Raw genomic sequence first — 12,530 nt, forward strand, 5'->3', positions numbered from 1 at the left:
TTCACACACATCACTACCACATGTATATGGTAACATTATTCATTGCTTCCTTAGGTGTTCAGTAATTTGAATATATCAATTTAAACAGTAATGAAATGGGTTATTAAACATCAAGAGTTTCAGTTCACCTTTTTGGTGGAAGAGAGTACTCGGGCCTTGGGAGATTTACTCACTTATAAAACACTCATGTTTTGGTTAAGGAAGAGGTGGTGCAAAAGAAGAAAGTCGAGACTCTTGCCATCTCTGATGCTTCACTGTTATATTTTGATTGTTCTTATGAAAGAATTCATGATGCTCCTTTGGGAGGCATTGTCATATATAACACACAAGGAAAGCTTGTCAGCAAACAAGGGCTAAAACTTGATGCAAAGAGTACCAATGAAGCAGAGTACATGGCTCTTGAAGGTGGTTTGTGTATTTGCTTACAGTTGGCAATTAGACGCTTACAGTGTTAAGTATGGAGCCTGATTTACCCTTGTAATTTTCTGTGGTAAAAGCGCACATTTGTAAGGCCCCCATTATGAGGAGAAGCCATCGTGCGTGAAGGAAAATCACTCACCAGAAACCAAAATTTTCACGGACAAGAATCAGGGGCAACTCTAAAGGCCTCGGGGGCGGAGGCCCCCTAGATTTTTTTTTTCGCCGGAATATTCTTTTTCGCTGGAATATTATGGCCGGACGGCGGCCGGAAGGTGGTCGGAAAACAACCGGTCGGTTGGCCGGTGGCCGGTAGTCAATGGCCGATGGCAGGTGGTCGGAAGTCAATGGCCGGTGGCCGGTGGTCGAAAGTCAATGGCCGGTGGCCGGTGGCCGAATTCAAAAGAGGACTTGTCTTCTCAAGGGCGGCCACACATGGGCGGATTGGAGGGTCCGATTTGGACTTATTCGCACAAGGGCGGCTACACATGGCTGTCTCTCATAAGAGAGGGCAGCCCTTTTGGCCTATAAAAGGAGGCCATTTCTACACACATTTGATAGTGTGTGAAGTTGATGCAACAAGGTGAGTGTGAGGTGGTGAGAGTGAAGCAAGGCGGGAGCTCCATTAAGGGTATAATCCCTTTGTAAACTACTTCTTATTTTGAAGTACTAAAGCCATTGAGTGGCTGCTTTCCCGTGGACGTAGCCCACATTGGGTGAACCACGTATATCGTGTGTACTCTCTCTCTCTCTCTCTCTCTCTCTCTCTCTCTACTCTATAATCTCGTGTATATAAATTTGTCTCTCTCCATTAAGTAATCTACTCAATTATCTATTTAGCTACGTCTTATTTCCTAACAACTGGTATCAGAGCAAGGTTTGCTCGTAGCTAAATTATCTCAAGGAAAGGATTCCTTGAATTGAGTGGGAGTTATGGCGGAGGAAGGGAAGCTCAAGATTGAGAAGTTCAACGGCAAAAACTACCAACATTGGAAGATGCATATTGAAGACTATCTCTACCAGAAGGACCTCTATTTGCCACTAGGCGGTCTTGCGAAGAAGCCCGCAACAATGGCAGATGAAGCATGGATTGTCCTTGATCGAAAGGCACTGGGAACAATCCGGTTAAGCTTGGCGTCAACGGTGGCCTTCAAGGTTTCGGAGATGAAGACCACGGAGGACTTGATGAAGTCACTTGACGACTTCTACGAGAAACCATCGGCATCCAATAAGGTATTTCTTATGAAGCGCTTGTTCAATCTAAAGATGGCAGAGAATGGTTCAATTGCAGAACACCTAAATGACTTTAACACAAACATAAGTCAACTTCGATCAGTGAAAATCAATTTCGATGACGAAGTGAGAGCTCTCCTTATACTATCATCTCTACCGGATAGTTGGGACAGCCTTGTGATGGTTGTAAGTAATTCTATCTCTGGCACAAATACTCTTAAGTTTGATGATGTTGTGGGTGTTCTTCTAAGCGAGGAAATGCGAAGGAGAAGCACACGAGAATCATCAAGTGATGCACTATCAGTGGAAACAAGAGGAAGGCCTAAGGAGAGGTTCAAAAACCAAAAGGGTCGTGATCGCTCAAGGCGGAGCAAGTCACGCACAAAGTCAGTTCTTGAATGTTGGAACTGCGGCAAGAAGGGCCACGTCAAGAAGGATTGCTGGTCGAAGAAGAAGAAGGAGACAGAGTCTCAAGACAACAAGCCAACATCGGAGGCCAATGTGGCAGGTAAAGTAGAGCAAGATGCTCTAATTCTCTCATTAGACAATGTGTCTAATTCCTGGATAGTAGATTCCGGGGCTTCATTCCATGTGACACCACACAAGCAACATTTCCAAGACTACACCAAAGGTAATTTTGGGTATGTATACTTGGGAGATGATGAAGCTTGTGAGATTGTCGGCAAAGGTACAGTTTCTGTCAAAACTGCTAATGGAAATGAATGGAAGCTTAAAGATGTTAGGCATGTTCCTTCTCTTCGCAAAAATTTGATCTCTATAGGACAATTGGACGATGAAGGTCACAACATTGCATTCGGAAACAAACGGTGGAAGATCTCAAAGGGATCTTTGGTGGTTGCCAAGGGTGAAAAAGTCGGTACACTTTACTTGTGTACTGTCAGCACGCAACCTTCAGCTTGTGCAGCAACTACAGAAGTTGACAGTGCGGTGTGGCACTACCGACTTGGGCATATGAGTGCCAAAGGAATGCAAATCCTTCAAACAAAGAAGCTTCTACCAGGTTTGAAAGAAGTGGGCTTAGAGTTCTGTGAAGATTGTGTTTATGGTAAACAAAAGAGGGTAAAATTTCAAAAATCAGGAAATGAAAGAAAAAATAAAAAACTTGAGTTGGTTCATTCTGATGTTTGGGGTCCTGCAAGTACACCATCACTTGGTGGCTCATTGTACTATGTAACATTCATAGACGATGCGACTAGAAAAACATGGGTTTATGTCATGAAGAATAAATCCAAGGTATTTTCCATATTTCAAAGGTGGAAAGCCTTTGTGGAGAATGAAATAGGTACCAAGGTTAAATGCCTCAGATCCGACAATGGAGGTGAATATTGCAGCCAAGCTTTTGAAAGCTTTTGTGCTAGCAATGGAATTCAGAGGCAAAGGACAACCCCAAGGACACCTCAACAAAATGGGATTTCAGAAAGGATGAACAGGACAATCATGGAACGAGCACGAAGCATGCGGCTACATGCAGGCCTACCACTTGAACTTTGGGTAGAAGCTGTAAGTACGTCTGTGTACTTAATCAATCGGTCACCCTCAACGGCATTGGATGGGGGAGTTCCAGAAGAGGCATGGACAGGTAAACCGGTGAATTATGCATTTCTCAAAGTGTTTAGGTGTGAGGCTTTCATGCACATAGATAGAAGCCTAAGATCAAAGCTAGATGCAAAGTCCAAAAAGTGTTTCTTCATTGGCTATGGAGAAGGAGACTTTGGGTATCGCCTATGGAATCCTGAAGATGGTAAAATCTTAAGGAGTAGGGATGTAATTTTTAACGAACAAAATATGTACAAAGATTACTTGGAAAGAAAACAAACAAAAGAAACAGGTGATGAGTACATGGAGCTTGAGGACGGTGAAGACTCAAGGACTGCAAACGGTGACAATGTGCAACAACGTCAACCAAATGAGGAGCCTCAATCTATTCCCCGAAGATCTACAAGAGCAAGTAGACCGCCAGAAAGGTTTGTTCCTTCCTTCAACCATCTCTTGATCTCAGATTCTGGAGAGCCGGAATCATATGAAGAAGCTATGCAACATGAATCCAGAGAAGAATGGACGAAGAGCATGCAAGTGGAGATGGACTCACTACATCGCAACCAAACATGGGAGTTGGTTGAGTTGCCTAAAGGTAAGCGGGCACTTCAAAACAAATGGGTGTACAAGCTAAAGGAAGAAGAAGGTGGGAAGAAAAGGTACAAGTCTAAGCTTGTGGTAAAAGGTTTTTCTCAAAAGAAAGGTATTGACTTCAATGAAATATTTTCTCCTGTTGTAAAAATGAACTCAATTAGGCTTGTCTTAAGCCTTGTGGCTGCTCATGATCTAAATCTCGAGCAAATGGATGTAAATACGGCATTCCCTCACGGTGACTTAGAGGAGGAAATCTACATGCTTCAACCAAAGGGGTATGAAGTAAAAGGTAAGGAGAAAATGGTTTGCAGATTAAAGAAGAGCTTGTATGGTTTAAAGCAAGCATCAAGACAATGGTACTTGAAGTTTGATCGATGGATGTTGGATCATGGATTCACAAGATGCAACTCGGATCACTGTGTCTACACGAAGAATTTGGGAGATGGGAAATTCATCATCCTAATGTTGTATGTTGATGACATGTTGATTGCAAGTGCTAACATGCAGGACATCAAAGACCTAAAAGAGGAGCTGTGCAAATCTTTTTCAATGAAAGATTTAGGTGCTGCAAAGAGGATACTTGGTATGAAAATATCAAGGGACAATACGAAGAAGACAATAAAGCTATCTCAAGAAGATTACATCAAGAAGGTACTAGAAAGGTTTGCAATGCAAAATGCAAAACCAGTTTCTACACCTTTGTCTGGTCATTTTAAACTAACGAAGGATATGTGTCCAAAGACACAAGAGGAGATAGCCTATATGTCTAAAGTTCCATATGCTGCAGCGGTAGGTTCTCTAATGTATGCTATGGTCTGGACAAGGCCAGACATTGCACATGCAGTGGGAGTTGTGAGTAGGTTCATGGACAACCCAGGTAAAGAGCATTGGCAAGCTGTGAAGTGGATACTTAGGTATCTAAAAAGGACAACAAAAAATGCTTTGTATTTTGGAGGAACTGATATTTTTCTAGAAGGGTATGCTGATGCAGATATGGCAGGTGACAAAGATACTCGAAGGAGCACTACTGGCTATGTGTTCACGGTTGGAGGCACAGCAGTAAGCTGGGCTTCAAAGCTGCAGAAAGTGATTTCACTTTCTACCACGGAAGCAGAGTATGTAGCAATGACGGAGGCAAGCAAAGAAATTCTGTGGCTTCATAGATTCTTAGAAGAGCTTGGATTCAAACAAGACAATTGTGTCTTGTACAGTGATAGCCAAAGCGCTATCCATCTTGCGAAGAACTCGGCCTTTCATTCAAGGACAAAGCACATTGAGGTGAGATATCACTTCATACGCACTCTTTTGGAAGAGGGATAACTAAAGCTAGGAAAGGTGCATACAAGTGAAAATCCTGCAAACATGTTTACAAAGGTGGTCAACAAGGAGAAGTTGAGCTTTTGCTCATCTTCAATCGGCATTCAAGGATAAGAAACCAGAATGGAAAGCAATCATAGGTTTGGTTTGGAGATCAGTCTCCAAGTGGGAGATTGTTAAGTATGGAGCCTGATTTACCCTTGTAATTTTCTGTGGTAAAAGCGCACATTTGTAAGGCCCCCATTATGAGGAGAAGCCATCGTGCGTGAAGGAAAATCACTCACCAGAAACCAAAATTTTCACGGACAAGAATCAGGGGCAACTCTAAAGGCCTCGGGGGCGGAGGCCCCCTAGACTTTTTTTTTCGCCGGAATATTCTTTTTCGTCGGAATATTATGGCCGAACGGCGGCCGGAAGGTGGTCGGAAAACAACCGGTCGGTTGGCCGGTGGCCGGTAGTCAATGGCCGATGGCAGGTGGTCGGAAGTCAATGGCCGGTGGCCGGTGGTCGGAAGTCAATGGCCGGTGGCCGGTGGCCGAATTCAATGGCCGGTGGCCGAATTCAAAAGAGGACTTGTCTTCTCAAGGGCGGCCACACATGGGCGGATTGGAGGGTTCGATTTGGACTTATTCGCACAAGGGCGGCTACACATGGCTGTCTCTCATAAGAGAGGGTAGCCCTTTTGGCCTATAAAAGGAGGCCATTTCTACACACATTTGATAGTGTGTGAAGTTGATGCAACAAGGTGAGTGTGAGGTGTGAGAGTGAAGCAAGGCGGGAGCTCCATTAAGGGTATAATCCCTTTGTAAACTACTTCTTATTTTGAAGTACTAAATCCATTGAGTGGCTGCTTTCCCGTGGACGTAGCCCACATTGGGTGAACCACGTATATCATGTGTACTCTCTCTCTCTCTCTCTCTCTCTCTCTCTCTCTCTCTCTCTCTCTCTCTCTCTCTCTCTCTCTCTCTCTACCTCTACTCTATAATCTCGTGTATATAAATCTGTCTCTCTCCATTAAGTAATCTACTCAATTATCTATTTAGCTACGTCGTATTTCCTAACATACAGATCAAAGGAGATGCCTTGTTGGTCTTGAAGCAAGTATTGGGAGTATAGAAGAATAACAATCCTAAACTGAAGAATTTATGCTTCAAGGTGAAAACATTGCTCAAAAATTTTGAAGCATATTGAGAGGTCCCAAAATGAAGAAGCTCATGTTTCTGCCCAAGAAATGATTACATTGTGTTTGTGCTAAATGTAAATGCCCCTTTATATCATGGGAGGGAAGTGTTATCAAAGGAGATGTATTTTTTGTTGACAATGTCCGACTTGAAGGTTTACCATCCTCCAAAAAGTATACATTTATAAGAAAAGCCAAGAAATACAAAATGCTTGATGATGTGCTTTACATGAAAGGAAGTGATTTGATTTTGCGTTGTGTTTCTTGGAAAGAGGACATCTACAAGATCTTGGAATAAAATCATGAGGGATCTTCTGGAGGCCATTTTGCCATGAAGATCATGTTGCATAAAATTTCACAAGAAGTCTATGTATGGCCAAGCATACAATGGGATGTTAACCATCGGTGCAAGTCGTGTTTGCCTTGCAAGAAGATGGGAAAGAGAATTTTGAATCCCGAATTGCAAAAGACAGTTCTAGCTTTTGATGTGTTTTAAAAATGGGGTCTTGATGCTATCAGACCCTTACATATGACTAGCAAAAGAAATGCTTACATTTTGACAACAGTGGATTATTTGTCAGATGGGCAGAAGCCTAAGTGTCATGCCAAGGGCAAAGCCTAGTGGTGAAGGACCAAGCCCAAGGGGCCACCTGAAAGTGTGGATAGGGAATGTGGTCCAAGGGGCTATTTAATGGGAGGTTGGGAGGTTCATTCTGAGGCAGTCCCACAGGGGGCTATACATTGGTATCAGAGCTAGTTTCATTTTTGGGGCTAGCGGGCGTGGTCTTTTTGCATGTTGCATGTGCATGCAAGGCCGTGGAGCTCCTCTCTTGACAGGCAAGGAAGAAGCCGTGGACCTCCTCTCTTGACAGGCGGGGAAGCCGCCAAGGGGAAGAACCGGGTGTGCATGGGTTCCAAAGGAAAAGGGAGGAGAGGGGCCAACCTGCTCAGCACTCGGAGCTATGGAGCACTACGGAAGCGTGAGATGGAGGAAACCGGTCACTGAGGTGGGTACATTTGAGCAATGTAGAGGTGACCCTCACTCTTTCTCTCTCTCAACGAGCTTCACTGTGCTTCAGAAACATGGTTGTTTAGCAGTATATTCATGTACAGGCAAGTCCTAACTTATGATGATTGTATAGTCAAAGTACTCAACAAGACCGATCATTCACTACAATTTCAAGACACTGTCAAACAAGTTCCTCAAGCTTGACTCCTAGGCCAGTGGAGCCAGGATTCGTCTCCGTAATCAAGTTAAGCAGGTTGAATTTCTCTTTTTCTATCATTGTAAATTGGCAAGAATATGTGTTAGCTGTACGAGTACCACAATAGTGCTTTCATATTCAATGTGAAGCACGGCTTTCCTTACAACATTTGGCATAGCGGTTTCCAACGTTTGGAATATGCAAATGGCATACGAGCTTGGGAAAACTTGCCAAAATGTCTGCAGGTTTTTAAAATCACACAAAGGGCGTGTATATGATACATATGCTACCTCACTCAAGGAGTGGATATGGCTATGAGCCGAGTTCAAACGAACTGCTAGCAACCTTGCCACAAGTGGGTGACAAAGTTAGTACATTTCATGCTATGTTTGTTATTGTCTATGTTTCACTTTGCCTTTTGGAAAATATCTCTCTGGTGTGCAAAGCAAAGGGCTTGAGAAAATTCCATAAGAAGCCATTGTACAAAGAAAATTGCTTTGCCAAACTTCACGTGAAGCACGGCTTCTCTTATGTGCAAATGTATTATCAATTGAGTACTTCATATTAATGATAATTGCATGCATCTTTGGCACTATGTGGATATAAGCTCGTCTTCTACACAATGGTGCAATGTGATGTATCCATGCCACTGTAATCGTGCAAGGCACGTCTACCAGCGGCTCACATGGTTGACACTGTCATTGAAGCCAAGGGCTTATCATACGTCTACCAGTGGCTCACATGGTTGAGACTGTCATTGAAGCCAAGGGTTTATCATTCTATTATGTATGCATAGCATACTAGTATGATGGATGTACAACACCCATCATTGCATATGCTTCCGCTATAGCACTAGCTACTCTATCAAGGACGAGCTCAGTTGTTGCTATTTTCAGACATTTAATTTTTATTCATAGGAAATGTTCCATACATCTTCACCCTGATACAATCACGGTCACATACAAGGTAAGTGGGTCGAGAGGTCACTTATGGTACCTCTCTCTATGAGCACATGGTACAATTACATCGATGTACGCTTATAAGATAAGCTTTGACACAGACATGATCTACATTAGAGCATTTGAAAAGGGCATACAACACATTCGAATAAGGGGATTTCCTCAGCCCAGCATTCTCTCTCTCTCTCTCTCTCTCTCTCTCTCTCTCTCTCTCTCTCTCTCTCTCTCTCTCTCTCTCTCTCTCTCTCTCTCTCTCCCTCTCTCTCTCTCTCTTTCCAACTTCTATGCGGGAAAGGTGAAACTAGGCATGATTTTATTGCAATCATTTTAGGATAATATGGTAATAGGAAGGGCTTAGCGCCATCTATTGCCACCTATATTTTTTGAATGGCTAGGAGCCATCTATTTTTACTCCATTAGTGATTGCTTTCAAGATTGAATAATCCTATTTAGTTGAGTGCCCGTCGATTCTAATGAACAAGCAAGAGTTTTATCATTAGCAATTTTTTAGGCATTCTTTAGCACTACACACTTTGAGTGTGAAAATCAAGTTGAGTTTTTGAACATTAAACTCGTAAGGGCTTATCTCTCCCAAGGTGTATAGATGACGCCCGCATTTTAGATAGCACGGCTGTTCACAAAAACCCAAGATTCTATATTTTTTGGGTCCAGAAATGATCTAGTTGTGAATACAATTCCAACTTCAATGGATCTTTTATTTTATCTCCAGCACTACAAGTGTCTATATGAATCTAGTTTTGGGGTAAGACCGAGTTCGTGATTGCTAAATCACTTTTTAAGTGTGATGGTTAATTATTTCTTGTAATCTTCACACTTGCACTTTCAAGGAACGAATTCCATAAGTTGCCAAGGGCTCCTGGATAATTATGACTTTGAAAGTTGAATTAAGATATTATCAATTGCTAGTTGCGTAGTTTTTCTGCAATGTTTAACCAAGAGGTTTGACAATGTGATTTTACCCAAGAGGTCTGGTTTGCAAAGGCAACACCAAGGTTTCATATGCATTTGGACAGGTGTTTTTTACTTCGGATAAGTGGACACTATGTTTAACCTACAGGTACGCATCTGATTTGGTTTTATGTTTTTTGTTTTTCTTTTTCTACATAAAATGCATAAAATATGTTGTCATCCATTTTTTTCTCTTCAGAGAGATGACAAGGTCATGTAAGAGCCAAGACTTTAGGGATGTAGTGTCCAAAACAAGTTTTTGAATTATGAAGTTATAGACCCATCTATAGGGTTTATTTGGCACATGTTGTCACATGGGATGCAACATGGTCTAGGACCTCAAGGAGTTCAATTTAGCCAGTGTGGATCAAGGCTAATCAGGGTCCCTCTCACTCCCGTTGTAGAGTGTTTGCAGTTACCTCCACACACAAACTTTTACATCTTGTACTTGTAGGATGTTCTTTTTTCAGACATCCTTAGTCGAGACATACTCCACATGTGGCAAATATGAGTCTTTGGGATTGACACTGGCATCCACTATTTCAAGTATGTGTCACAACAAAGTCTCTAGGTGCTAGTCACATCTGTTTTTTAGACCATTTTCAGCACGATGTATCAGGAGCAATTTTGGTGGCCAGAAATTGTCGGATACTTAGAATGACTTGTTCGAGTACAAGTATTACTAAACAACATTACATATGGTTGTTTATATATATAGAAAGGCTCTGAGTTGTTAATGAAAAAGTTTCACTGTTCTTCCCTAGAAGTGATTAATGTTTCATCTTCTATTATGGTTCAAACATTTCAGCAAGGCTTGAAAATGATTACCACTAAAAGTATTTAGTTTCTTTTTAGAACTATTTACATTCCTCTTTACTGTGTGTTACGCACATCACATTTTCCATAAGTATTGGCAAGGATGATCATGGATATATAGGTTTGAATTTGTTTTTTGCTAAATGCATGCATACTAGGTGTTATGGGCCCAACTATTTAGCAACGGCTAATTTGGAGTGGCATGCATATTCATAACAGTAGTTGCTTATGAAGCATTTTGCACGCCATGTACAGTATCTCGCTGAGTTTACTTTTTGATCTACCAATCACCAATAGAGGTCATGGCTCGGTTTGGGTGGGTGTGGATTTTTCAAGTTAACCTAGATAGTTATTCAAGACATTGTTGTTTCCTCAGCAATATTGTATGATCCTGTGATTCCGTTTACCAGTCATCTGGAAATACTATCTGTAAACCGTGGGGGAAACACACCTCAATATTGTTAATATCCAAGGGGATAGGAAAATTACAAAGTGTAACCTTGTGCTAAAGGATAAGAAAAGTGTGTACATTAGCACCAAGCAATCCAATTGATCAGCATTTATTTCTCTATTTGGTGTTTGCTTACCATCAGATAAAGCATGTTTGCAAGTAGATTTTGTCTCTTCATGTATCAGTCAGGTTCTCAACCTTGAACACTAGTTATGGTGGGGTTGTTTACTGATGAGATTTGAGGAGTCAAGGACTTACACTTGTCTGATGAGTTATGTTAGCAAGTTACTTTCAAGGAAAGTGCAAAAAGGTACTCTTTGGGTACATCTTAGTTGTGACAACTCGTTTAGCTACTCAAGTGAGTTTGGCTCATAAAGTCCCACATGGGGCTTTACACTAAGCGGTCAAATAGATTACCAATAAAGAAATGGGGATGTTTATTTATGAGCATATATGCTACAAATTGGGTGTGCCCTTAGAGCTACTTTCTAACAGAGGACCATGATTTAGAGAAGAGCTATTTGATTTCTTATGCAAAAAGCTGAATATATAGGATAGGTACAATTCTCCTTATTATCCACAACGCAATGGTCTCAGTGAGAGGTTCAATCGAGAGTTAGGGAAAATTTTGACAAAGATGACCCATACACATGGGAAAACTTGGGATTCAGAGTTTCCTTGTGCATTATGGGCCTAAAGAGCGGCTATCAAAATGAGCACAGGGTTTTCTCCTTACCACTTGGTTTATGGAAAGAAAGTTTTATTGCCAATTGAAGTGGAGATTCCTGCACTCAAATTATTGTCATTGGGAGATAAAGAGAAAACAAATACCTGGAAAAAAAGGTTGTTGGATCTACAATGTTTGCAATTGGACTAAGTTCTAGCTTTGAGCTACTATGAAGAAGTGACAAAGAAGGCTCAACTAAAAGCTAATGAATGCATAAAGGATAAGGGAATAAAAAAGGGAGATATGGTGTTGCGATACAATAGTAAGTTAGACAGTATCTTTCAAAACAAGTTTCAAATCAAATGGGAAGGTCCTTCTATTGTTGTGAACAAATTTCAAAATGGCACATATCAGTTGGCAGATTTGCGTGGTGCACAACATTAATATGGTGTTAATGGTTATAGATTGAAGAGATATCTGGCACTTTTGATGAAGATTTTGAGACAAATGAGATGCTATCAATAAAGAAAGACAATGTGGAAACATCGGAGAACGTAAATGAGGTTTCTGGGAATGAGCTACATCAGTTGCTCACCGTAGGAACCTCTCCTTGTCATGAATGATCAAGCAGGCTAGGGAGGGTTGGCAAGCTATGTCAGGTATTTTTTGGATGAGCATAAATTCACTAGGTTATTGCTAAAAGCTTGCCCACTAGCCTCATGTATATATTTCTACATAGCCCTACAAGTTTGGAAAGTGTCCCTGTAAAAGTTCATGTACAAAGGTGTGATTTTTCCAATCTTGACTATTGATGTTTTGGGTTGTTTGAGTCCCCAAAACATGGTTTCTAATAAATGTTTCTAGCCGTGCTTTATAGCTCGTGAATTGGACTTGTACATCATGAGTTATGAGCGTCCGAAGTGGGCGGTCTCAACTTAGAAGGTGATTGCGGGTGCACGCGACAAGGGCAATTGGGCCAACATGAAAATTGGAATTATAAATGCTGAGGTTTGAGAATTTTAGATGTAGCCAAGATGATGGTCTTTGGGCCGTGTGTTACGGGCCCGTTACGGGGTGTCATTCGGTGACCGAAGCAGTAAATTATGCTTCAGGAAAGTTTGTCTGAGAAGCTCTCCTGCTTGGGGGAGAAGCTGGATATTTTTGG

The sequence above is a fragment of the Adiantum capillus-veneris genome, chromosome 16 (genome assembly GCF_014529385.1).
Source record: "Adiantum capillus-veneris isolate H3 chromosome 16, ASM1452938v2, whole genome shotgun sequence".
NCBI lineage: Eukaryota > Viridiplantae > Streptophyta > Polypodiopsida > Polypodiales > Pteridaceae > Adiantum > Adiantum capillus-veneris.